The sequence below is a fragment of the Simochromis diagramma genome, unplaced genomic scaffold (genome assembly GCF_900408965.1).
Source record: "Simochromis diagramma unplaced genomic scaffold, fSimDia1.1 OVJJ01000676.1, whole genome shotgun sequence".
In the NCBI taxonomy this organism is placed as follows: Eukaryota; Metazoa; Chordata; class Actinopteri; order Cichliformes; family Cichlidae; genus Simochromis; species Simochromis diagramma.
In genome coordinates, this window is record NW_024387466.1 from 1,758,675 (window position 1) to 1,783,667 (window position 24,993).

The window sequence follows — 24,993 nt, forward strand, 5'->3', positions numbered from 1 at the left end:
AACGACATTTACAGCTGATCTGTCAGATGATATTCCATCATAGTCACTTGTTTTCAAAGTTAAGGACGATAAGGAGACTTTTTAGAGCTCATTTTATGCATGTAGAGTTTATATTAATTGATCAGCTTCTGAGAAAAAAACATTAATGAATCCTGTTAGAACGGTCTATGTAATGTATGACTCCAGCACTAGTCCCCCTAGTAATGTAGTGGGGCTTTCTTGAAATGATGTGGTCAGAGTAATGAACAAATGATAGCTGTAATCTGTCAAACAATGGAAAATGACATAAATATCCCTTACATCAATCTTGCCTGGGAGTTAACTAGATGTAAAAATGTAAAAAGTACAAAGGAAAAAAAATCTCGTTTTAAAAAATGGTCCAGATGAGTCCACATGACTGTGAAGGTGGCTATGGGTCATGTAAGTGCAACAACCACCTTAAGAAAAACTAAATAAATGCATGACACAGTGGGTTGAGAGTGAGAGGCAGAATGAAGTGCCAACCGCAGCTTTATGGTTTGGGAAAACAGGGCACAGGTGTTCCCAGTTGGTGCTGACAAGCTGTGCCCTGCCCACCAGGGCGCTGGAACACATGCAGAGAAAAAGGTTGCGGGTCGGGCAGAGGCCGTCACACGTGGGTCAGTAACAGGAACGCATTTTCACTGGAAACTGATATATATGCAAAGTACCATTGTTAATCAAACTTTAAATATTGCATTTCATAGCAAAATTTACTACGTTTAGGAAAAAAGAAATCGTATTAAATACAGAAGCTTTGTTTGTACTAACATGAAATTTCAACATCTGGTCCACGCTGACTAGGTTGAAAAAAAAAAAGCTTTCAAATCTCTGCTTGATGGCACCACTATCTTCTAGAGCAGCATTATGTATAGCAGCAGATGAATGACAGACAGGTACGCTCTCACAACCTAATGTGCAAATTGTCTCAGCTGTAGAGTGCTAATGTTGTTTGCTTTTAACAATACCTACACAAATTTATTTGAATTTTCCACTGAGAAAATACAACAAAAAAAGAGCACATGCTTCCTTTGTTTCTCAGTATGAGATCATAGTTAAATATTATTAACCTTCATTCTTGATATGAGAGACAAGGGAGATAATACCACCAAGATCAAGTCAACCTAGAGAGTTAAGATATAGACGGCTGGCTCGTGCTTTTTGATAGTTTTACTACTTCAGTGAGATGTGTATTCTCTCAGATCTCACCATGCATGTCAAGTCTGAATGGGTCTCATGATACAACTGAGTGTCTGAATTTCATATTGACTGTAAGCAAACCTCCTCCTGGCAGGTTTTACATCTTCTCATGAAAGATTCACATGCTGATAAGAATTTTCTTCCAAGCTCCATATTCCTATATTTTATCCCAGTGGCTTCCAAGCAGAGCTGGTTAATTATAAGCCCACTGAATTCATTTGGAGTGAACAAATTGAGCCAGGTTTCATAGCTGGACTGATAATTGGATTGATCAGGTACTGGGAGGCAAAATCTCCCTCATCTAATTTAGTGCTGTGGATAAATAGTGCATTGACATAGAAAATGTTGAAATGTACCATTTTTTTCGTGTCCGCTTTTTGCATTCTCAGTACCATTACTTGATTGTCCAAGATTTAAAAAAAAATGGAAAGCTCCACATCCCTGCTGAGACTCCTGTGAACAACAAGATTCACTTTTTCTGTTTTTGCTCCGGGTTGGCATTTCAGTACGTCCCCCTCCCCCTTATGGGCCTTCATCAAACCAATCTATGTCATATATGCCATGAAAAATGTCTCGCTAAAGGTCTTGAACTGAAATGTCGAGAGACAAGAACACATATACAACCACCTGTCATGCACGTCTTTTTTCACCCACTCTCTGCTTTGTGTGAGAGGCTTCTCAAGATGAGTGCTTGTTTAATTGACAGCTGCTTCACTAACTGGTTCCCTTCACTGACAGATGAGGAAGTTTTTAGACTAATAGCCATTGGACACCTGCACCTCTTGTCAGCTTTCCTTGAGGTTTGTTGACACCGTGTGCGGAGACAGCGACTGTGATGCAGGAGTGCTGTCAGTCTGATGTCTTACACCCTTGCTGTCGCCCTTTTTTTTTCTCCTCACATTCGTGCGATTTATAAATAGATGCTGAAAGCATGTGGTGTTCTTTTATTGCTGGAATACATTTTTTTAAATGTCTGTATACAATACAATTTTGATTGCTTTAAATTGTTCACAATGACAGAACTACAGATATCATTCCTTCTCTCCTTGCTGGCTTTTTCTTATATGAACAGAGCTCAGCCTTGAATCGGCCTCTCTCTGCCTCTCTCTGCCTTCTCTAGCCAGTGCTGCTCTGTTGGCATTGATTATCTCAGACCCGAGGTCTCCACTGTGTGTGCACCATATGTGTTTATGTGTTTCTCTGTCTCCAGCATTGCTGCATGCTGAGAAGGCAGATATCTCCAGAGGCACTGTAATAGAGCAGATACTATTGCCTGCCTCGCTTTGCCATGGGGGGAGTTGGAGGTGGTGTTGGATACTAGGGAGGAATGAAAAGGGAGAAAAAAATAGGGTAGAGGGCAAGGGATGAAAATATCTGATGCTTGCTTAAAGATACATATGAAATCCTATCTGTTTGATAAGCCTGTTTACTCCACATTTCACACCCATGACTGAATTGTGTGTCTTCAAGAGACATTGTAAATGTTGTGTACTTGTCTCGGTCTGGATCAGTGGTCGGTTTGCTGCCATTCATTTTGACATTATACATCTTTCATGTGTGAACTTAAGTAACAACTGAAAGATTGAGATTGTAGAAGAAGATTCAGTTCAATCAAATATTATTTATACAGCACCAAATCACAACAACAGACACCTCAAGGTGCTTTATATTGTAAGGTAGACCCTACAATAACAAATACAGAGAAAAACCCAACTATTATATGACCCCCTATGAGCAAGCACTTTGGCGACAGTGAGGGGAAAACTCTTTTAACAGGAAGAAACCTCCAGCAGAACCAGGCTCAGGGAGGGGCGGCAATCTGCTGTGACCGGTTGGAGTGAGAGAAGGAAGACAGGATAAAAGATGCTGTGGAAGAGAAACAGAGGTTAATAACAAGTATGATACAATGCAGACACACATAGTGAGTCAGAAAGGTGATTGAAGAAATACTCAATGCATCACGGGAATACCCCCAACAGCCTAATCACCTGGTCCAGCCCTAACTATATGCTTTAGCAAAAGCAAAGTTTTCCGCCTAATCTTAAAGTAGAGATAGTGTCTGTCTCTCGAATCCAAACTGGAAGCTGGTTCCATAGAAGAGGGGCCTGAAAACTAAAGGCCCTCCCTCCCATTCTACTTTTAAATACTCTAGGAACAACAAGTTCCAGTGCGAGAGCGAAGTACTATACGTCATTAAGATAAGATTGGGACTGATTATTCAAGACCTTGTATGTGAGGAGCAGGATTTTGAATTCAGTTCTGGATTTAACAGGGAGCTTCACTCGCTGTGATACGAGGGTGTGACAGAAGTACAGACACTGCTCCAAATTAGAAGGGAGTTAAGGTACTCTGGCCATCTGATTAGATTGCCTCTAGGTGCCTCCTATTGAAGGTCTAAACTGGGCATGGTCAGCTGGGATGAAACCTCAAAATTGGCTGAGAATCTGGTAGAGAGTTTATATCTCCAAGTTGGAATGGGAGTGCTTGGGAATACCCAGCGATGAGCTTGAGAAAACTGCAGGGAACAGGGATGCCCGGCTTTTCCACTTTCCCTATTGCTACCAAGACATTAGGTTAAAGATGTACGCCTCACTGTTTTAAGATGTTCATCTCTGAAATGTTTTCATCTGTCCTAATGATGTGAAAAAGAAATCTGTTTGTAGAGTACCAACACAAAAGAAAAAGTATATTTATAATGTTCATGAATTAGTGTCCTTAACAGGACAGTTTCAGGACAGAGCAGAGTTTTAGAAGAAGCAGACCAAAACTGTGGTTAATGATTTTTTGGATAATACAGAATATAGTTCCAATGCAATGAGTAATGTTCTAGAAAGATATGTTGCTCTTGAGGTTTCATTATCTAGTGTTTTCAGCGCTGTGAGCCTAACTACGAATTATACAGTATTTCCCTCCACTGCACTGGGCTGTAGCAGAAGTCTCACAGCCAGTTATTCCCTGTAGTTGTTTGAGAACAGTTCGTTGTAAAGACCAAATGTAGGCAAGGTTGGTTATTGAAGTCAGAGGCATGTGCTTGGTTGAACATTTTCTTTGCAATTCATTTCCTTTATTAGGAATGCATAACTGTGAGAGGTATCTGTGTTTCATTCCTGTGTGTGAAGACCTTTATGTAGTTAAAGGCAACAGTGCCACTTGGTAACTCTGGTACTGAATTGCTTTTGGGAAAGTAAAGTGGAAGATGCTGTATGCACTCATGAACACACAGCAGGACATGTGGTGTACATTGTTTACAGTATACACAGTCTGCTGTTCAATAGTACTCCTTGTCACTCCCATTTGGTTTCTGAACAGAGCGACAAGCTCAAAAACACCAGGACTTTAACAGCCCATGCATGTTAGTCAGTACGCTTCAATGAAAGCTATTAAACATGGGCTACCTTCACCACAGACACCTACTGGGTCTAATCAAGGGTTTCAGTCCCAGTAAGGCTCACTGTTCTTTGCCTTGTAAATTACTGTAAGACTACCGTAAAGGTATGTTGACCTCCCACTTTTTATTCGAACCCCCAAGCAATTGCATATTTATGTCAAGCAGAGCGGAAGAAAACAGCGTGTCCAACAACAAACCAATTAATTTGGACACATGCTGCCAAATGAGACAGTGAATTGAAATTAAGAGAATGGAAATCAACCAAGGCTAGATTTAAAAAAATAAAAGCCTTTGTATGACGTGGAATGGTGTGCTTCATTGTGTGTGGGAGTGGGGGACTGGAGCATGAATGATATTTTACTCTGACCTCGTCTCAATGCTAATTCTCTCCTCTTTGTGTCGCTTTTTTCTCTCTGCTGCCTATAGAGACATAAAAGACTCTCAACAGACTGTGAAGGACATTATTTAATTTTAGCCCACAATGCAAAAAGTGTCTTCCTAGAATAAGGTTATCCCTACCCCTAACTGCTCTCTTTCACATTTCTTCCTATTTGGATCCAGACAGTGCTGAGTCTGCTTAGAGCCAGACAGCTGGAGGGATTACAATGAACTAATTATAAGCTATCTATCCATAATTGCAGCAGATTATGCTATTATTCATACACAGCTTAGCTGCATAAAATGCTCTAACCGCCATCACATTACGTAGCATATATTGCTATGTATTATTCATTATTTGCACAGCTAAAACTAAATACCACATTTCAGTTTGAGTAGCCTTAAGGGTAAAGGATAACCAAATCTCATTACCGTATTACAGCTTTTTTCTCAGTCTGTAACATATCATTGATGACCCGATTAGGCTCATACATTGTGGGCACTGATGTGCAGAAATGAGGAAATGATACTGTCCATTCAGGTTATTGTTTTTGGAGACGTGCATGATTTGACTTCTAGGCTTAAGGTAATAAATAGAGTGTCAAGGAAAGCATTACAGCTTAACTTGTCTAAGCAATCCTGTCATCCCCTGTACCCCCTTACTTCCTTTGTTTATGTAATAATTGTTTAAAAAAAAGTGGACTGGAGAAAACTACAATACAGTGCAAAAGTGAAGCAACTCCTCATTTCCCATTTTTTGTCTTCTACAGAGCCAGACTTTCTTGGATTTTTTTTAATGTGGTCTTGAGCAATAGTTCCCAAGGCTCTCTGAAGTTTTTCTTTGCATATCTACTGCTTTTTCACTAATTTTCAGTAGGATAGTGTGCAGGGTGAGGAAATTGGATAAGGGGAGGCCAAAAGAAGAAGTGGTAAGTCTTACAAAAACTATCAACAGTATCCGAGGCCTCATCAGAAATGTTCCGAATGGAAGGGTGGCTGTCAAGAAGCCATTTATGAAGACATGAAAGAGCAGGAAAGGCTGAGGTATGCCAAATTACACAAGAACTGTTCTGAAAATCAGTGGCAAAAGGTCTTATGGAGTGATGAATTCGTGTTTAAAAGTTCTGACTCCAATCGCCAATCAACATGTACCAAGTAGGTCAAGAGAGGTGCAATAGTGAGTGTCTACAGCCATCACTGGAAGATGGTTTGGGGCTTCGTTTGTACAAGTCATGTTGGGGATCTTGTTGAAATTGATGGAATTATGAATGCTACTGTAATATCCACCTTTTGATCCACCAGGAAAACACGGATGCCAAACAAGCTGCCAATTCAATAGAAGTATACCTTGATAGAAAACACACAATGGGGCCTGTATTGAAGCAGTGTTATCTTGACATGGAATCAAACAAAAGGCAGTGAACATCCAAAGAAGAACTTTGAATGTCCTTCAGGAAGCCTGGAGAACTATTCCTCAAGACTTCTTCAAGCTAAGAAAGCTTGGATAATACAGTTCAGGCTTTCGCGGAAGAGTAAATGTGCTTATATTGATTTTCAAACTCTGCTTTAGTCTTTCCATGTATGTTTGTGCTAATCAATTGTGACATCGGGTTTCCATTTTTCTAGCAACATTTAAAGAAATTAGGTGTCGCTCAAGAAATTTGCATGGTGGTGTACAATTTTACAAGTAAACCTGGAAATCTGTTTTCTTCATTGAGTAGTTCTAGTAAGGTACACTGAAACACTGTTAATGGTTTACTAGACTAATGGCCATTGCCTATAAGCTGTTTGGTCCAATAGTACAAGTATATTCCACTCAGATCAAATGGTGAAGTGTACTGGAGTAGAGCTTTATGGTGTTTCTGTCTTGTTTGAATATGCAATCAAGACAAAATCATCATTTTCATTCAAAGCAGACATTCTATATTCCCTGGCAAGGAGGCCGCATAGTGTTGTGTACTGAGTAAAACTATTAAATGTTAGTCTGATTTGTACAGTTAACCTTTAGATTATTGAATAAGAGCTATAAACAGCTTAAAAGAGTCACAAATGCTATATCGGAGTAAAAGAGAAAATATTTCAAGAAGCCTAACTATTGGTTGAACCTTATTGGTTGGAACAATAATTATCAAGCATTCTTTAACAGCTTTGTTAGCATGGCCAAATATTAAGATTGAAACGCCAAACAAAGAAAAAAGAAGCAGGTTTTTCTCATCTCCGGTTGTTTCGCAAGAAAAAGATTGGGAATAATCGATCTGGTGGTCTTAGGCGTTACTTTAGTTATCAGCAACAAAATGCCTACCTCTTTTCTGCTTCTTTGTATGGTTCTTGTTTATGACTTTGAGGCAGCGGATTGATTTTGCTCTGGTTCTGCAGAGCCTTGTGTCCTTAGTGACCGCATTGACTAAACTTTGCTTTCAGCATCCCAAAAAACTCATTTTACTAGTGAGATCATACCCACTTACCCAAGTTACAAAGCAGAGAAAGCACTTGAGGGTTTCAGTGGGAATGGAATAAATGCCATTTGCCCTTCTACAATTCACTGTGTAATAAAAATGATTTTTGTGCTGCTACAGTATTTAAAGAAAAATGATTACCACATTATAAAATATTGGTTGTAGTCATATTTGAATATCAGCCAAAGATCTTATTGTGTGATCTTCTGCTTTTGAGACATAAGTTTTACAGCTGCCATAGAAGTGCAGAAAATACCAAATATACCATGTAAGCTAATCATTATTGAATAACCTGACAAAACATCTGTGATATCAGAACTTGTGTATACATCATTTCAGTCTCATGCTACTTTTGCTTACTTTTCTATAATTGTCCTGTATGGCGAGTGGGATAAGGAAAGAAATGGTTGGTAACATACCAGTAAAAGAGTCTTGGCTAAACATCGAGAATGATTCACAAATGACCAACAACTCTAACTACCCCAGGAGATTAACAACACCAGACAGAAATTTGTCCTTTGCGTAGGCTTCAATGGGATTAGAGGCAAAGTGAATATTTGCAGAGTATGGTACTGTGTGTTTGCGTGTCCTTCCATCCATCTGCATCCCTGCGTTTCCAGGCTGACAGTATGTTGTTTATCAACCTGGCTGGTTTTTAAAATAATCTATTTAGCAGTATGTTCACTTTGCTCCCTCCTACCTCCTACCCATCAGAGCAGCTGTCTCTGTGCACATGGTGCAGCAAGCCAACCTTAACGTTTTCTTTGCACTGCTGCTAAAACCAATTAAATTTACAGCAAAGAATTCGCCAGATTCTAAAGCTCAGCCCGCCCCGCCCTCTTTCTTTCCCCCTGGTGTGTGTATTCATGTGTGCATCTGTGTTTGCATGCCACCAAGGGCAATGTTAAGAGCTGATCAGGTGGGAGTGTGACATACTTTCAGCTTGTGTGTGCGCCTGTCTGTTTGCTAATCCATATGGGCGCAGCACTAATTAAATCCAGAGGCTCAGCCATTCACACCAGTGACTGCTTGGCACTGAGCAAAAAAAAAAAAAAGAAAAAAAATCTGCTGGTGTTCTGTCAGGTAATATGACAAAACCAGCAGGGAGAGTTTTAGTGAGCGTGTGTGTTGATGTCAGTGAAGGAGACCAGGGTGTCGTTTTTGGGCTGCAAAATGATTTTGTTTGCGTACAGAGGGAGCAAGCTCATCTATAGAGGCGGAAACATTAATTCTAGTCTAGTGTTTGTAGATTGAACAGTCAGATTGGCAGCTGATGATGTAGGTATTTGTGTAAGAGGAAAGCTTGTGTCAGCAGGGTTAATAGCAGAGGGGGACATCATGTCACACGAGGCACCTCTCGGCTGAGCCAAGCCGGTCAGAGTCACCGAGACAGACTGGCTTGTCTCTGGAAGTGGATGCCTCACTCAGCAATTTCCAGGCCTTATCAAATCTAACCAGTATAAATGTTGCCTTCTCGCTTCCCTGACCTCCCTGACTCCCTAAAGCTTTTTCCAGCCTTCTTCCATCTCCACAGTAGAAACTTATTACCGGGGTTATAAGTGACATGTTTTTGCCCCCAGATTTATTTTCTGAGTGCATCCTTTCTATTTTGCTTTCTCTCTCTCTTTTCTTTTTTAGCAGGAAATGCTTTGCTGTTGTGTGCAGATGCTGTGAGTAATGGCACTTCTCTGAAGGGATTCTATAATGTCTTTTTGATGTGTTTCTCGCTTTCTTTCGTTTCTTTTTTAATCAGGAATGTGTTCGTGTACTCTACACATTGTGCGATATGCTTGATTAGCCTGCTTGTGAGGGCTAATGTGTTGGTTTATTGGCATTGTGTTAACCGGATAAAGATTTATGGGGGGGCAGGCCAGCATGTGTTCTGCAGTTCACACAACACATAGATAAATAAAGGGAAATTGTGTCCATTTGTCACTGTCTCGGGCTGCTCGGGATGCCGTCTACCTGTGGAGTGCCGAGCCCAGCAGAGATGTGACAGTTTGTCCTTGTCGGTCTGTTATCGTGTTGTCTATCACGCCGACACCTGTAAGCTTGTTGCAGCCTCCTGCCTGCACTCCTATTGGTTCACTACTCCGAGGCAGAGGGCTACAAGGCTTGTTTGAACTCCTGCTGTTTGTGCTTGTACATTTTTAGAAGAGTTATCTCTGGCTAAATTTGTCGCTGTAATGAAGAGCTACATGGAACAGAAAACCAGCAGGATCAAGATCCATAGTTTCTATATTTTTGAGGTGGGAATTATTTGTACACACTTTTTTTTTTCCAAATTCAGCACAGAGAGTCATTTTTTGATTGGCATTTCAGCTTCTTAAAATAACTAGATGGAGAAAGTGGATCCTTTATGTGTGAAAGTATTGCAGCTACTTGTGTCTCCAACTCCACCGGATGATTTGCTTCAATTAACTTTTTTTTTTCAGTATTTCTCCCAGACCACAATCTATCTGTAACCTCAGTACAGTGAAGCATAAAAAGAAACTTTAATTGAGTCTGAATACTCTGACTCTTCAGTGACAACGATTTGCAAACATATTACTTTGTCAATCAAAACGGTATTACTAATGCCCTTAACGTTTCTAACAAAACATATTTGCGGCAAATTAGTACTGTGAAAACATAATTTCTAGGAGACGGGATTGTTTACTAAGCGGAATCCTCCTGTTATTTCCTCGGGGATATAAGTTATGGCACAAAATTGGGGGGAAAAAAGCTTCTCATGCACAATATTTGCTGAGTTTATCAGAAGCAACAGCAGTTTCTTGGGAACATGGAATAACTGGGTAAGTATCAAGTTTAATGGTAGCTTTCATGACTGCATGAACAGAGGAAAGTTAAACCTAAGCAGTTTTATTTTTTAAAAAAAGAAAAAAAGCTGCATGACCCTTTATTAGTTAAAGATTAACAAATAAAAGAATAAGCAAAGAAAAAACCCTTCAAGTTAAAACATTAATTTTAAGGTTTTTATTTGAGATATCAGACACTGCACTGTGAAGCGTTCTTTTTGCTTTCGTGTTCAGCAGTTTTCAATTCATTTTTTTGTACCCCCCTTTTTCATAGATGGAGTAGAGAGACACTGAAGCAGAGACAAACATGAAGCCACAGTGCAGTTGTGCGGTTTACTCTGGTATTCTGCAGACACTGGATCCATTAAGAGGGTTTTCAGGGTGGGGGGTGGAGAATGCACAACAGAGCTGGAAGAGAAAATGAGGAAAGCTCAGGCCTAAAAAAAAAAAAAAATAACAGGGAGGAAAATCTAGCCTTGCCGAAAGACTTTACAGCAGGTTTGAAGTAGAGGAAAAGAAAAGAAGATAGGGAGGAACAAAGCCCTGGGAGATTGTGAGATGGCTTAGAGGAAACAAAAGGAGATGAGAGTAAGTACAGATTGAAGTTAGAAGACAGGAAAACACAAGGGGGGGAATGAAAAGTGATGAGGGTGTATGCAAGGGTAAGATGGAGAGATGAGAGAAGGAGAGCTGGTGGGTGGCTGATTCAGCTTATCTTTGCGATGATGGGGAATCACAGGCACATGGCAGGACCTGCATAAGAAAAATCGCAAATGAAGAATGTTTGCAACTTTCGACATCACATTACAGCAAAGCGCCATCAAGAAATATCCAGGTGTGAACTTGTCTTAACCAAAATTGCTAATGACTCACACCACTGACCCTGTTTTGGCCTGCTAATTTGCACACACGCAGTTAGATGAGTCACCTAATGTTAAAGCAGAATAAATGCAGGCATTTATTTCAGCAGCGCTTATTCATGGGATACCTCACCCTAATGAAAAGGCAGAATATCTGCATGCACACTTAGTGATCTTTCCTGTGGTGCCCAAATTATACCCTCCTCCCCTGTCATCGCCAGAGCCTTGCATACCACCGGGTGGGAGTTTCACAGTATTGGAGGCTTGGCATACCTGGAGGTTAGCGTCTTCCGACAGCACATCAGTCAGTCATATTTAAGTGGAATCAAACATCGATGGATGAGTGTCTGTAGCCACGGGGCTGTAAGCAGTGTTTGTGATGGAGAGCAAATGACAGGCGCTGTATTCACAGCATTTTCCAAAGCGCTTCATGTAATTACGGACAGTCCTCAAGGATGTTCTTCTGCTCACTTTGTTCACTTTCGTACGAACATTCCCACATGCAAATGTCCACTCTTCCCAATTACTCCTCTGACCACGACATCAAACGGAATGAGCTATCAGAGACGAGCTCTGCGAAGCGTTCCAATATAAAAATATTTTCTTCGTATAATCACATTTTTCTCATCCCTTTCCATATCGTTTTGGAGCCTTCTCCCTTTTCCCTCCCCCACACCTATCCATGGACTCCAATCGTCAGAAAGACAAATTACCCATTGGGCTGCTCTTTTAGCTGTGCTTTCTGTACAATAATCAATTTGAGGTTGAGGGAAAGGAGAAGGCTAGAAAAACGTGAAATTATTCATCAGGGTCTCTCAGTAGCGGGGTTGAAGCGGTGCGGGGGATGGTAGGGGCTATGTTGTCCTCCACGAGAGATAATTAGGAAGAAGACCAGAAAGCAGAATTAAGGGGAGGACTGCAGGCCACAGTGAAGGCAGGGCGGGGGGAGACTAGAGATTGAGAGTAGTTGGTGCAGAGAGCAGTTTGTCGGGATATTTGGAAATCTTGAGGTGGTGTTTGGCTTGTTGTCCCAGCAACAGACAGATACACAAGGCAGAATGGAGGCTAGACAGCTGCGACTAGCGATGAGTGAAGGGGAACTGTGAGGAGGAGGACGAGCTATGAGGGGAGCATGGCTTTGAGTTAGCTTCAGTTAAACGAGTCAGGAGAAGAGGATAGGAGCGTGCACAGAAAAAAAATGAGCCAGGCTGTGTCTCATGACAAGTGTTTATTCAGAGTCCTCTTGTTTCCTACCAATTACGGGGCTGGGGGCCGCTTCCGGCACAAATCCTCCTGGTTGTCTTCCCTCCTGTGCTCCATTTGCAATTTTGGATCACTTAAACATCTTGACCATGGATGTTTACATACGTGTCTTTACTCTTCGAGTCTACCTGTCTGGCATTTTGACACATGTGCTTAACATATAAATGTGTGCGTAATTATCGCTTTCATGTGTTTAGTTATCCTTTGTGTGTTTATCTCACGTTAATTACTTGTATTATCTGGAAACCTGCGTTTGCTCTGTTCTGATCTGTACCCTTCCCCGTGCTGCTGCAATGACCCAATTTCCCAAGAGGGATCATTAAAGTTTCATCTTTCACCCCTCATTCATTTCTCTTCCCATTCATTCCTCCCTGGCGCAGCTCGGTCCAAACCAAACAAGCTTGTCGTAATACCCGATTTCTGTTCCCATTCCTACTCTAAATTACTGGTTTTTAGCTTCGTCATGACTTGAAGGGCTTCTAAGTGCCAAAGACTACTGCTCCTAGGCTGTTTTTTCCCCCTAAACCATTAACAGTGCATAGATTTTATTTGTGCATCACTTATTAGGTTTTAAATGATCATTTATTTCATTTCTGATGACCTCTGGCAGTTCATGGTAATGAGGTGTTTAGATATTTATGTTTATCCAGTGCTATTTTTTTGGTGGAAAGCCCTTTTTCCAGAAGAATAATTTTTTTAAAGATAGAAAAAAAGAGAGAAATGCTTGCAAAGCATGACTGAAGCACCGATGCTTGCCAGAACATCCTATTATCAATATCTGACACCTGATACGAAGCACTAAATGGATGTAAATCAGCCAATGATTCGTTTTTCCCCCACTTTTTGCTGCATCTTTTCACACATCCTTCAGTTACGCGGAAATTATCGATGGTGCAGTGTCAAACCTTTCGTGTCTTGGGTTCGTGTAATTCTGCTATCACTTCATGCAGTGTCAGCATCTTTGCATGTTCTTAAACCGCAGTTTCTCCTGTTTGAATGAAAGCATGGGCTCTGGTGTGTTGTGGCGCTCGGTGCATAATGTATATCTGTCAGTCACTGTAATATCCTCTGGAATATAATGCTGTAGTCTCAAAATATTTGCGTGAACACCATCCGTTGTTCCGTCTCGTACTTTTCTCTGATTTATATTAGGCTTTTTTTTCTTCTCTTTTCTTTTTTTTCTGGCACACCACAGTGCATTACATATTTGCCCACAGCCTCTTTCTCTCCTGGGCCTTGAGTTGTCTCTCAGATTGATGATGAGGGAGAGACTAGGGCACCTCTGGGTACATTAAGATGCAGAACATAGCTGTAACTATGAATGTGTATATTGCGTGTGATTTGTGTGTGTATGTGCATGTGTGTGAGAGTGCGTGTGTGTTTTAACGCATAAGTCCTGCATATTTTGGCACCTGCCTCACCATAAAGCAAACAGTGACTACAAAGTTGTCTTATCCAGTGCTACAATGACTATACCTCTTTGTTTCTTTGTGTCTATATCTCCACTCTCCTGCTTCTGTGTCTTTGTCTGGCTCACTTTTCTCTTTGTTACAATACATTGCCCTCCCCACTACCAGCTCTTCCTGATCCTCCTCCTCCTCGCTTTGTGACCTAGGTGCACTCTTCCCTTGGAGCATCTCTCCTGGGTTTTGCACTTTATTATTTCCATCGCTACCCACTTTGTCTTCTTTCACAAACAAAGGCCAGGTAGAAATTAGGGTAGATACTCATTTAAACAAAGAGTTGCCCACTCAGGGTTAGATTTATGCTCTGTCTGCAGGGTGTAATTGCACATACCCTAAACTTTGCCCCTCTCTTCTTTTTGTGTACAGTTCATGAAAGGTGCTTATTTAGAAATCAAGCTAGCCCAAGGAGATTTTCCAAACACTATTCTAAGGTCATGCTGCTCAAACAAAGGTTTCTATGGGCCAAAATGCTGGAATACATTTGTCTCAAGGTCTGACTACTGTCTACTATCCAATTCTTTTGTTTTGCCAAACAAAGCCGGTAAAGTCTTTCACACCAATCTCTCTCCTTCAGGGGGACTCATTGGACCTATTAGTGGAAAATCTGCAAATGTGTTTTTGTGTCTGCGAAAAAAATTAATTGACATACTCACACACGTACTTACACGGACGCCTCCCTCCGCTTACCACATTTTATCTACTCGTTAATGTTCCCAATTACTCTGTCAAACACTGCCAACGTTTTGCAGCGTGGCACGCTTATTGAAATGGTAATGCAACCAACTCAAAGTGAAAGTCTTTCATTTGCTGACTTCTAAGTGGATTTATTCATGACAATTTACTGTTCTCATGCAGGATTACACTAATGAGAGGGTTAAAGTATGGTGTGTGTGTGTGTGTGTGCGCGCGTGTGGCTTTTCTGCTTTCATGTGAGGGACTCTTGCCCCAGAGAGAGAGGGCCACTCTTCGACTGCCTCCAGTTCTCTCCATTATTCAGAAGAAGAGGACTTGATTGGGTTTTGTACCATTCCCATTCTCACTGACATGCATTTCCTGCTTTCTAAAGGATTCAGGTGTTTGCTATTGCTGTCACAATTAATAGTTATGTTTTTTCCTTTTGTGAGGTTTTTGATGCTTTATATCACTAACGAGTGTATATCCTGACAGCCTCAATACAAATCTCAGTAAATTACATCACACATGGAATAGGCTTCAGGAGTAACAAAGGAAAGCTGACTCGGGACCGTACAGAAAGCCATCTTCTGGCATGAGATGCAGTTCTAATAAGCAGGTGTTTTTAGGTGAGATCTCAGCATATAGATCATTATGTGTTGCGTTAAACAGTTCCTGAGTTTTCCACCCATCTAACCAGAGTCCTGTTTTAGCAGCATTATTCAGTTTTATATTTTATTGCGTTAGCGAGTGGCTATATGGATTTATTCCATTTGGTCTAAAAGCGCTTGGTGTGCAAAGTGGGTGCTATTTCCAAAGTAACGGGTGAAAAGCACAGACACAACCCACACACATTTTGTTTAGACTTCTAAAAGATTAATTAATGCAAGGCTTGCATCACTAGAATCCTGAAGTAGTGCTTCATCCTTGCAAATAAAAGACTGCAGGAAAATAATGGCAACCTCATACCTTTAGTAGATTATATTTCACTAACATGTTTCATTGAACGCTGCATTTTCACAATTATTATGTGCCCTAAGGAAGGAAAACGTTCCCTGAATGCATTTGCACTTATTAAATTGACCAAACGGGGTCTGATTTATTCTCCGTTCATTTATTTTGTCCAATGCAATCTTGATTTAATTAAATGGCACACCTTGGCGAAAATTAATTAAAAAAATACTTGAAAATAATTAGCTTGTTTAATAATTGTGTGTATTCAGTGCCTGCAAGATGAAGCAGTAATTTTAATTTAAAAAGAAAGGTGTGAGGCAATCCCTTTTGATGACAGGACACCGTGTTGTAAAACTATGGGTTTTCACATTCCTGCGTCATTTTAAATCTAAAGGTAGTTATTTCTCATGTCACTTGCACACACTATTTGTTTTGCAGTGCTGCAACACAACTTTTATACCTTATAATGACGCTATTGTAACAATTTATGAAGTATATATACAGTATGACATCAGAGATAGGTATATAATCGGCAGGCCTGATTATCACTACTGCAAATTAAAACATTATACCATTAGAGCAGAAACAATAGTTGTAATGCAAGGTACATTAAGGTGTGTGTTAACACACAACCTTCACCAGAGTGGATGTCCCAGCAAATTCAGGTCAGACCATAGTGTAACCATGCAATCTCATCTACAGCCCACAGTTAGCATGCTAAATCCTAAAGTTCACAACAGCACAATTACAAAATGACTCAACAAGTATGTCTTACTTGGAAGGACTGCCAAAAGAAGGCTTCTTCTCTCTAAAAAGGACACAGCAGCACAAGACTTGTGGAATATTTTCCTTTGCACAGCACATGAGCATGACACGTCATACTGTCAAGTATAACTGTCAAATATAACTGTCAAGCACAGTGGTGGAAGGGTGATGATTTGGGCTTGTTTTGTAGCCACAGGACCCGAGCAACTTGCAGTCATTGAGCTGACAATGAACTCAAAGTCAGATGTGGGACCATCGGTCTGACAGCTAAAGGCTGGCACAAATTGTGTCATACAACACAAGTGATATCCCAAGCGCAGCTGTATTCTCCAATGTGAAGCCATCTGTCTAACAGCTAAAGCATGGACACAAAAGAAGTCATACAAAAGAATGATGTTGCAGAATGATCCCAAGCACACTATCATATCAAAAACTGAATGGCTGAAAAAAATACAACGAAAAGAAATGTAAAAGTTGTTGCTGTGACCCATTTTTTGTCGAGATGTCAAAGTAAATGAAATGCTGTGGTGGGAATTTAAGGATGAATGCCCCTGAACTTTAACTGAAAGAGAACTGAAAGTGTAAAGAAAAATGGGCCAAAAAAGGGGGTTCTATCAGATATAAAATGTATGGATTGTACTTCATTTTTAAGTTAGCTGCTTAATTAAAATTTTAAATAAGAAAATATTTCTGGTCATATGGGAAATTACATGAAAAATCAGTGAGAACTGCCCACCTGATCTCGTCAGAATCAGCACTTCTTCTTTGACTCTTTTTTTATTTAGTCCGAAACAATTGCCAAATTATAACTGTCAGATTATTTTTATTCAAGAAATTAAAACCACAATAAAGTGAATGAGTGATCACTATACAACATGTATAAAGGTGTTGTTTCCACATTTAACTTTGACCTTTTGCTGACGGTATGAGAAAAAGTCCAGTCCAGTCATGACATCAGAAAATGATGCTTTCCCAGCTAATCTTCATGTGCATGTGAGTCATAAGCTGATCAAAGTCAGTCCACATAGGAATTTAACTTGAAGACTCAACACACCACCTAGTGTTCTGACAAAACCTGATAGATCTGTATACCTATGCAGGTAGCATTTTAACAAAGCTATTTGCCACGAGACAACCTATTGCAGAAATCAGTCATTGTAAGAACTGGAGGAGCCTGTGGACCTATTTAATGCCTTAGAGCCAGAGCTAGTTTGCAACAAACCAACAGCAGTCACATTCTGACTCCATAAAAGCTCTTTGAATGGTCTACATTTTCTATTTTGATGCCAACAAAGCACACGTAACAGTACACTGCAAATCCAACAAGAAAGTCCCAGCAAGATGCAGCCATACTTTACTACTGCAACAGCATCAGCAGTGCCATATTTGGCAAAAATCTATGATAATGTATGGTGCCTTGTATTATTTCTAGGTGTTGAGGAAAAAGATATTCATCTAGAAATAATCATTTCCTGACTTTGTAGAAAAGAGATACCCAGATTATACATCATGTGACATCTGAAAATGGAAACAGGCTGACAGTACAAACTAACAGAGGTAGAGAAATAAACTGCATCAGAGCAAAACTAGAAGGCAAGAAAGCAAGGCCACCGCAGTGGTGTATTTTTTCATTTTTTAAAAGAGAGACTGTCAAAAAATGGATGGATGAACCTGTATTATGTTTGTTTTGACAAGCCAAGTATGATATATATACCCACACAGTTGGTATGTGTTATTTGTATGTATTGATGTGTCTCTTCTCCTGAACGTGTTTTTTTCGCAACCAAATATATCCAAGACAGTAATTGACAACTCTACTAACCCTATTAGAGCTGTTCAGCCTCTGTTTCACCCAGCTCTTCTGCCACTTCACTAATTCTCCTAATCTTCTTCATGCTCGTCTGTCTTTTCATATCTCCCCTCTCCTTATTCTCACTGCAATGCTTTACCTCTTAGAGAGGGATGGGATGAGTGAAGAAGATTAAAATAGAGGTCACGCAATCCTTTTAGCTGGTTTTAATATCTGCTCCTCGAATGATATGTTCTGCACGTACATCAACAGGATTAGAGTGTCAGAACTTCCAAGAACTGATGAAGCAGTGCATCTATCCCTGTACGCACATTCACATGGCACCATGGTACACATCCCCTGCCAGGATGTAGTGCTGCTTAGCAGATGATATGCTTGTCCATTTTGCACATACAGTGTCTTTTTTCAGTTATTGTCTTTTCTTTTATATATATGTGTGTTTTAAAGAAGAGAAATAAGCAACAGTGCCAGCATTATCATTCCCTAACAGAGGATTTCGATGTATTGAGGCATTAAAGGGTCGTTCTCTGAATCTAAAAGGTAAGGACAGCAACAGAAAAGCAAAAGTTCAGTATTAAAAGACCCTGCAAATATTATAACATGGAACTTTATCATATGAAGTGAGCTACAATATTGAGTTAATTGGTTCGCCAAACAAAGATAGATATATGGCCCTGTGTGCAAGAAAATGTTTGCCCTGGGACCGTTTTTTTAAATAATAATTTCATTGTGGAAAATGAAATTCAAATTGGGGAGCCCATGGAGGACAAGCAAGGAATTTTTGTTAGTTTATGAGCCTTATGCACTGTCTTCTAGATGCTTGTGTTTATTTTACAAATCTCCTGTGGCATAGTTATGAGACTGAGCTCATGTATGTATTCTAATTTGTATGTGTGAGACTCTTTTATTGGATTTGCTTGGTTGCAATTCTTATTATGTTATTGGCTTTGGTGGGTGCTTGCAAAGGAGAACAGGGCCCACTGGACCTCCCGTGTGAGAGTACAGTATGTGTTTGTTGGTCTCACTCTCTCGCTCTCTCTCTTTTTTCAGTCTATATTACGAACTATTAGACATGAGCTGCGCATATTGGTTTTTCTGTGAAGCAGCTGTTTCTCTCAAAGCTTTCTGCCTCTCCAGACTAGTTTTTTAAGAGCAAGGAGAAGAAGAGGAGGTGGTGGTAGTGGAGGAGGGTGGTTCATGGTGGATAAACACACCAGGGGGTGGGGGTAGTGAGAGGTCAGGAGATAGATTGTGAGAAAAGCCAAGGATTTCATATCTGCTGGGACTGAACGATAGCTGTATTTTCAAGGTTAGCTTTGGGTATTTATTGCATGCCCGTTTTCAAGTTGCTGCTCTGTGATATTTTAGTCAATAAGGGCTGGTTTGTATTTGAGCTGAAACAACAGGAAATGTTTTAAGCACTGAGCGCATTAAAATTTCACAATGTCAGTTCTTATTTTCGGTTAATATTACTTGCTCTTATAATATCATGTTTTTTGTGCGGTCACTGTGATGAGTGCCAGGAAACAGACAGAACCACAATACTGCTAAGCATCTGCCTCTTGCCCTTTTCATTTCAGTATGTACACATCACAGACAGGCTGAGGCTGATCTATAGTAACAGTTTAGCATTTTGGGAACCCAAATGAACCAATAATCAGTAGAAGGTTAAAAGACAGTCGCTACTATCTTACTATCGGAACTGTCCTACAAGTGACTCCTTTACGGTGGCCCTGAGAGGCCAAATGGACTGCAACTTAAGAAAACACCAGCAATAAGAAAAACGCTGCAAAAGCACACAAAACACAACAGACATAGGAAAAACGACAACGGAAATAGGAAAAAAGAAAACAAAAATAGGGAAATCGAAAACAGAAATAGACTCTGTGCGCCTTAGCATATGCTGCTTCCGGTGGGGAAACTCCTGTATAGCGTTTCGTTTCCGGTGTGATATTCGCTCCTTGTTTACGGCCAGGTTTTCCAAAACAAGTCAACCGAATAGATGAATCAAGCGGTGATTTACATTTCTAAAGATGTCTTGGGCATTTACCGAATATATTTGTAGATGATGTTCATTGACTTGTCAATATTTTTTTCCCCACGCCTCAGAGCAAAAGAGAGAAATGATTCAAATTCTATATTTCTCAGCATTTGTATACAGTGGTTCCTCGTTTATCGCGAGTGTTATGTTCTAAAAATAACCAGCGATAGGTGAAATCCGCAAAGTAGTATCTTGGTTATCTTCTTCAGAGTCACACTGCTAGCGATCGACGTAGTGATTCTGTACTGTACAGGAGAGACGGCACGGAGGAGATCGACAATGGTCTACAGTTGATCACGACTCAGAACACAATGTGCTGTAGAAAAAGAAAAAAAAAGCATGCAAAATTGCACTAAAAAAAATCCACGAAACAGTGCAGCCGCGAAAGGTGAACTGCTTTATAGCGAGGGACCACTGTAATTTTGAAGGTAAGTCACAACATACCCTTCGTAAATACTAATGTATAGAAACCCTTACCAGCAATCATTCATTTATTTATTTTTTTGTGGCTTCTTTTCACGGTTTGTTGACATGCTGTGTAGGTGTGTACTTGACTAGCTGATATTGACAAAATGGGGGAAACCTTTGACTATTGTTCACCTGTAGTTTGAATGCTGAACATTCCCATTTAAAATCATAAGAACTGACACTATACAGAGATGTGTTTCTGAATGTGAACGATGTGTCTTCTGATTTTGGAATGCAGTTCTGCTTGTGTTGAGTGATGTAAACAACCAATTGATCTACGCTCTTCAAAAGTCAAAATTGATCATTTAATTTTTTTATGACACAGCAATGGTGAGTGTTCGCACCCTCCACTCTTTGTAACTTAACACGATCTTACCGTTTTCGTGTTTTGGACATGATTTTGGAGTCCTTCGCAGTAGCGACTGACCGCAAAATAAGGCTACCGGAAATGTACAACCCTACACCCGGTCTTAAAACAGGAAGTTAGCATTTTCTTGTGCACAGGGTCTATTGGAAAAAAAAAACAGATTTCCAAAAGCACAAGCGAAGTGTTTCTAGGGAGACAAGAACCCGACAGACCAGTTGCAGGAAAATAAAACATGGTAGGTGTGTTTTATCATCATTCATATAATACTGATGACGGATTTTTAGGCTAATAGTTAGGCTAACACACTTACCTCTCATCTTTTCTTTCCTCACAAAACCGATAGATCCTCCACTTCTTTTAAGTGTCTCCCAGCGCAATTCTTAGCATATTTTGGTTCCTGCAACTGGTCTGTCGGGTTATTGTCTCCCCAGAAACACTTCCCTTGTTATTTTGGAAATCTGTATTTTCCTATTTCTGTTTTATTTTTTCCTATTTCCGTTGTCATTTTTCATATTTCCATTGTGTTTTGTGTGCTTTTGCTGCGTTTTTCTTACTGCTGGTGTTTTCTTAAGTTGCAGTCCGTTTGGCCTCTCAGGGCCACCATACTCCTTCCTTTTTTTTTTTTTTCCGTTTCAGTTTTTGTACTGATAAACTAGATGTTAAGCTAAATGGCTACTAGATAGCTTTGTAGGATATACAATGATTTTTTTTCTCCATTTAAGTCTTAACCAAAACAGCAGTTAAGCATTACAATGTTAACTTAATATAAAAAAAAAACATTAGATATTAGGTCAACTCCTCTGACGAGTAAGGAATATAACTAAATATCTTTCTAGTAGTAGGTTATTGCAATAGACTATGAGGGTAAAGTGCTATAACAAGATATAAGATTTATGAAAATACACATCAACCAGGTGATAAAAATGCCAAAGTGCTCTGCTTTGCTTTCTTTAAAATACTAAAAAGGACATTTTTCTCCAATATAGCACAAGGTGAAATCTGATTTTATCCATTTTTAACCATCAGTGTCTTAAGGTAATATCACTATTGACTTTGGGACATAAAAGTTATGTTTTATTATTGCAGTATGCAATAACTGTTACTGCTACAGGATAGCAAATAGTAAATTGAGGAGTAAATTGAGACCATCACCACAAAAGGTGTATATGGCTGTCGTATACAATGATAGTGTGATAAGGTTACTGTCTGTGGCATATCTCAGGCCTGTCCTGATTTGATCGTATTTCTTTGGTCTAGTTGGACTCTATAGAGAGGATTATTGGAGCCCTGCTACAGTAGGCCTTTCAAGCTGTGGTTCAGGCTCCAGAGGACTAACAACAAGTCAGACGCTGTCAGATCCCAACTAGTGAGGCCAAGGGCTGATGCTTTGAAGTGGGCTATGCAATTCTCATCTGGAGGGATCAGATTGAGGGAGAAAAAAAGACGAGGAGAGGTGCAAAGCTTGAGCTAAACAGGCAAGTTGGGTAGGCCTCAGAAGCTGGTGAGGTGGTTTTCACTGAATCAGACCTACGTGGATGCTACATACCGTCAAAAACATACGAAATTCCTGTTCATTATGCAGCTTGTGGAATACACAAGTATGATTTGTTTTTAAAACGGAGTGCAGAGCCTTAAAATATGCAAGGCATGTACAAAGAGAATGGAAAATCAGATTACACTAAAAGTTTTTAAAGTTGGCGGGAGGACACAAAAGAAATCATAATAGTTCTGGTTCTGCAATCAAAGCATGCTGAGAAAAATATATGGTAAGAAAGAAGGTTTAATTTGTGCTGATTGTTCCTTGCATAATTCTTCAAATCCTCTTAAAATCAGTATGATTTTCTTTTATTATTATTATTATTCTCCATGTAGCTTGGTCATGCAAATGCTGCTGACTTGGGAAGATTTAAGGCTAGACAGTGTTGTTTAGCCTTAAATCTTTAAATCTCTGAGCAACATCACTCCCAAAAAGTAGGTTGTCAGGATATGCTTCTAGATAAGCCGAAATTATATTAATTGTGTGGAGCCAGTAGATGACGAGAGAAGACAGTAATGTAAGAAAACAGGAGGATTTGACAACTGTCGAGAAACTGGAGAGAAGAAAACAGTCTTAGTATGCATAGTTTAGGTTTGGAGATCACAGTACATGCACTGGTGTGTGCTTTCATGGTTTTTACTTGGGCATGCATAATTTCCTATTATAATGTAACAGGCAGATACTTTTTCCAAACTCAACATAAACAGTCAGTTTTTCAATCACAGCTTTTAGATTATCTGTGTACTTACCCAGCACAATAGCATGACATGAAAAAACTAACCAGTTTCTCCTTGTTCACACACACACACACACACACACAAATGGGTGCACACTTACAAAGACATTCCTTCCTAACCTTCATATGCTCCCTCTGATTTTAATCCTTATCTCTTCTAGTCTTATTTCTTATGCTAACTGCAATGCTATCACTGAAACTGAATCTTTAACAAAGGGGTTTATGGATGCAGTCCAGACTTTCGATTTCTGTGAAAACATTTGGCCCTCACACAATAGTAAAAGCAGATGTGCAACCCACCATTGGAATTAAGCGATAATATCAGTCAATCAGTCAACATGCACGCACACAGTGTGCACAGAATTATGACGGTCTCCTTTTCTTCCTGTCTGAGGTAACCCCAACCATGTTTTTCGCGTCCCACGGGGAGTGCCTTTTATCATGCGACATTGTGGTGTCGGCAGTATTGGGGGGAGTCGGGGAGCGGGGGTGAGGTGGGGTGGGGTTGTCAGACAGCTGTTTCCCATCAGCACTCAGTCAGGCGGTCGCAACCCTCCTCAGAGGATCAGAGGGGGCAACGCAGCGAAGTGAGTCTCAGAGATATGCGTGGGCCAAAATACTTCCAATTAGAAGGTCATCCCAATTTGTTCTCTCATATCCACGGTGCTTATCAGGCGTCTCGGGCCCACTCGGTGTTATGCACAAAAATACGAAACCAGAGGTGAATGGGTTGTTGCTGCCATATGGGAGTGATTATGCGTTTTCCTCATTGTTTCCTGTCTTTTCACCCCAGCTCTACTGAGTCTCGCTGCTCTGCTTGGTCTGCGTTGGCTCGGCTCCCTCGGCTTGTTTCAGGTTCTAAGCCCCTCCTGTAATTTAAGTCCGGGAATGCTTAACAACAGTCACTCATGCACAGGCGTCTACATTAGCACATGTTGTTCACCTCATCGGTGGCAAAACTGTGCTCACCGATATGGAATTAAAGTTGTTTTTCATCAAAAGAACTTTCTTTTTCGTTTCTCTTCTACATATCATAATTTCACTTTTATTCTTGCTGTAATTTTGCAAATGATAGCCCATTCAATATGATGCAAGAATCTAATAAAAAAAAAAACTGCTGCAGACACCACAACATAATGTCTATGGTGGAGACAGGAAAAAGCTCTCTCTGACCACCAGAATTCACGCTGGAGTAGATGCGAGTTTGCTTTGTCTCTGATACAGCTGGTGGCTGGAAGATCTTTTTCTGCACACAACCTAGTCGTTGTGGAAAGATGATAAATTGCCGTGGTAGCTTTCCGCCTCCTGCTAGTGTAGGCTGCTGGATCCCACCTTTACTGCAGAGCTTTATATCTTCTCATCTTACTGTCAGCCATTAAGAACAAACTTTCTCAGCAGCTAGTCTCAACAGACCCTGCATGAGCGAAGGAGTAGTCCCACGAGGGATCCTGACAGGCTGATAAATGAATACAATTTAGATGAGTGGATAATACTGTACTAATATTATCAGATTACTAACAGTGTAGCTCTGTAAATTTATTTTGTGTAGGGGTTTGTGTGTCACTGTCAAAAAGTGGGATTGACAGAGCTAGTAAACAATCAACTGAAACTTGTACGGTTGTGTTTTTGACATGGGAAGTCAAGTACAAAATATCCTGCTGGTCAAGCTGTTAAAGACTTGGGATCACAGCCCAGTTCTACCAACAAGAAAAGGTGTTAATATTGTTACCAAGAGCAAAAAAGCAGCAAAAGTCCAAACTATAAAATTTGCACCTTAAAAATAATAGCTGCTAATGCCACATCACAAAAGTCATTG

The 24,993-nt window shown here is 40.2% G+C and overlaps 1 protein-coding gene across 5 annotated transcripts in view; it reads left to right on the forward strand.

Annotated features, from left to right (window-relative positions):
* The window catches only part of LOC120723293 (roundabout homolog 1-like), a 94,863-nt gene that overhangs the window by 44,229 nt on the left and 25,641 nt on the right, over positions 1-24,993 (forward strand). The gene's annotated exons all lie outside the window — the stretch shown is intronic.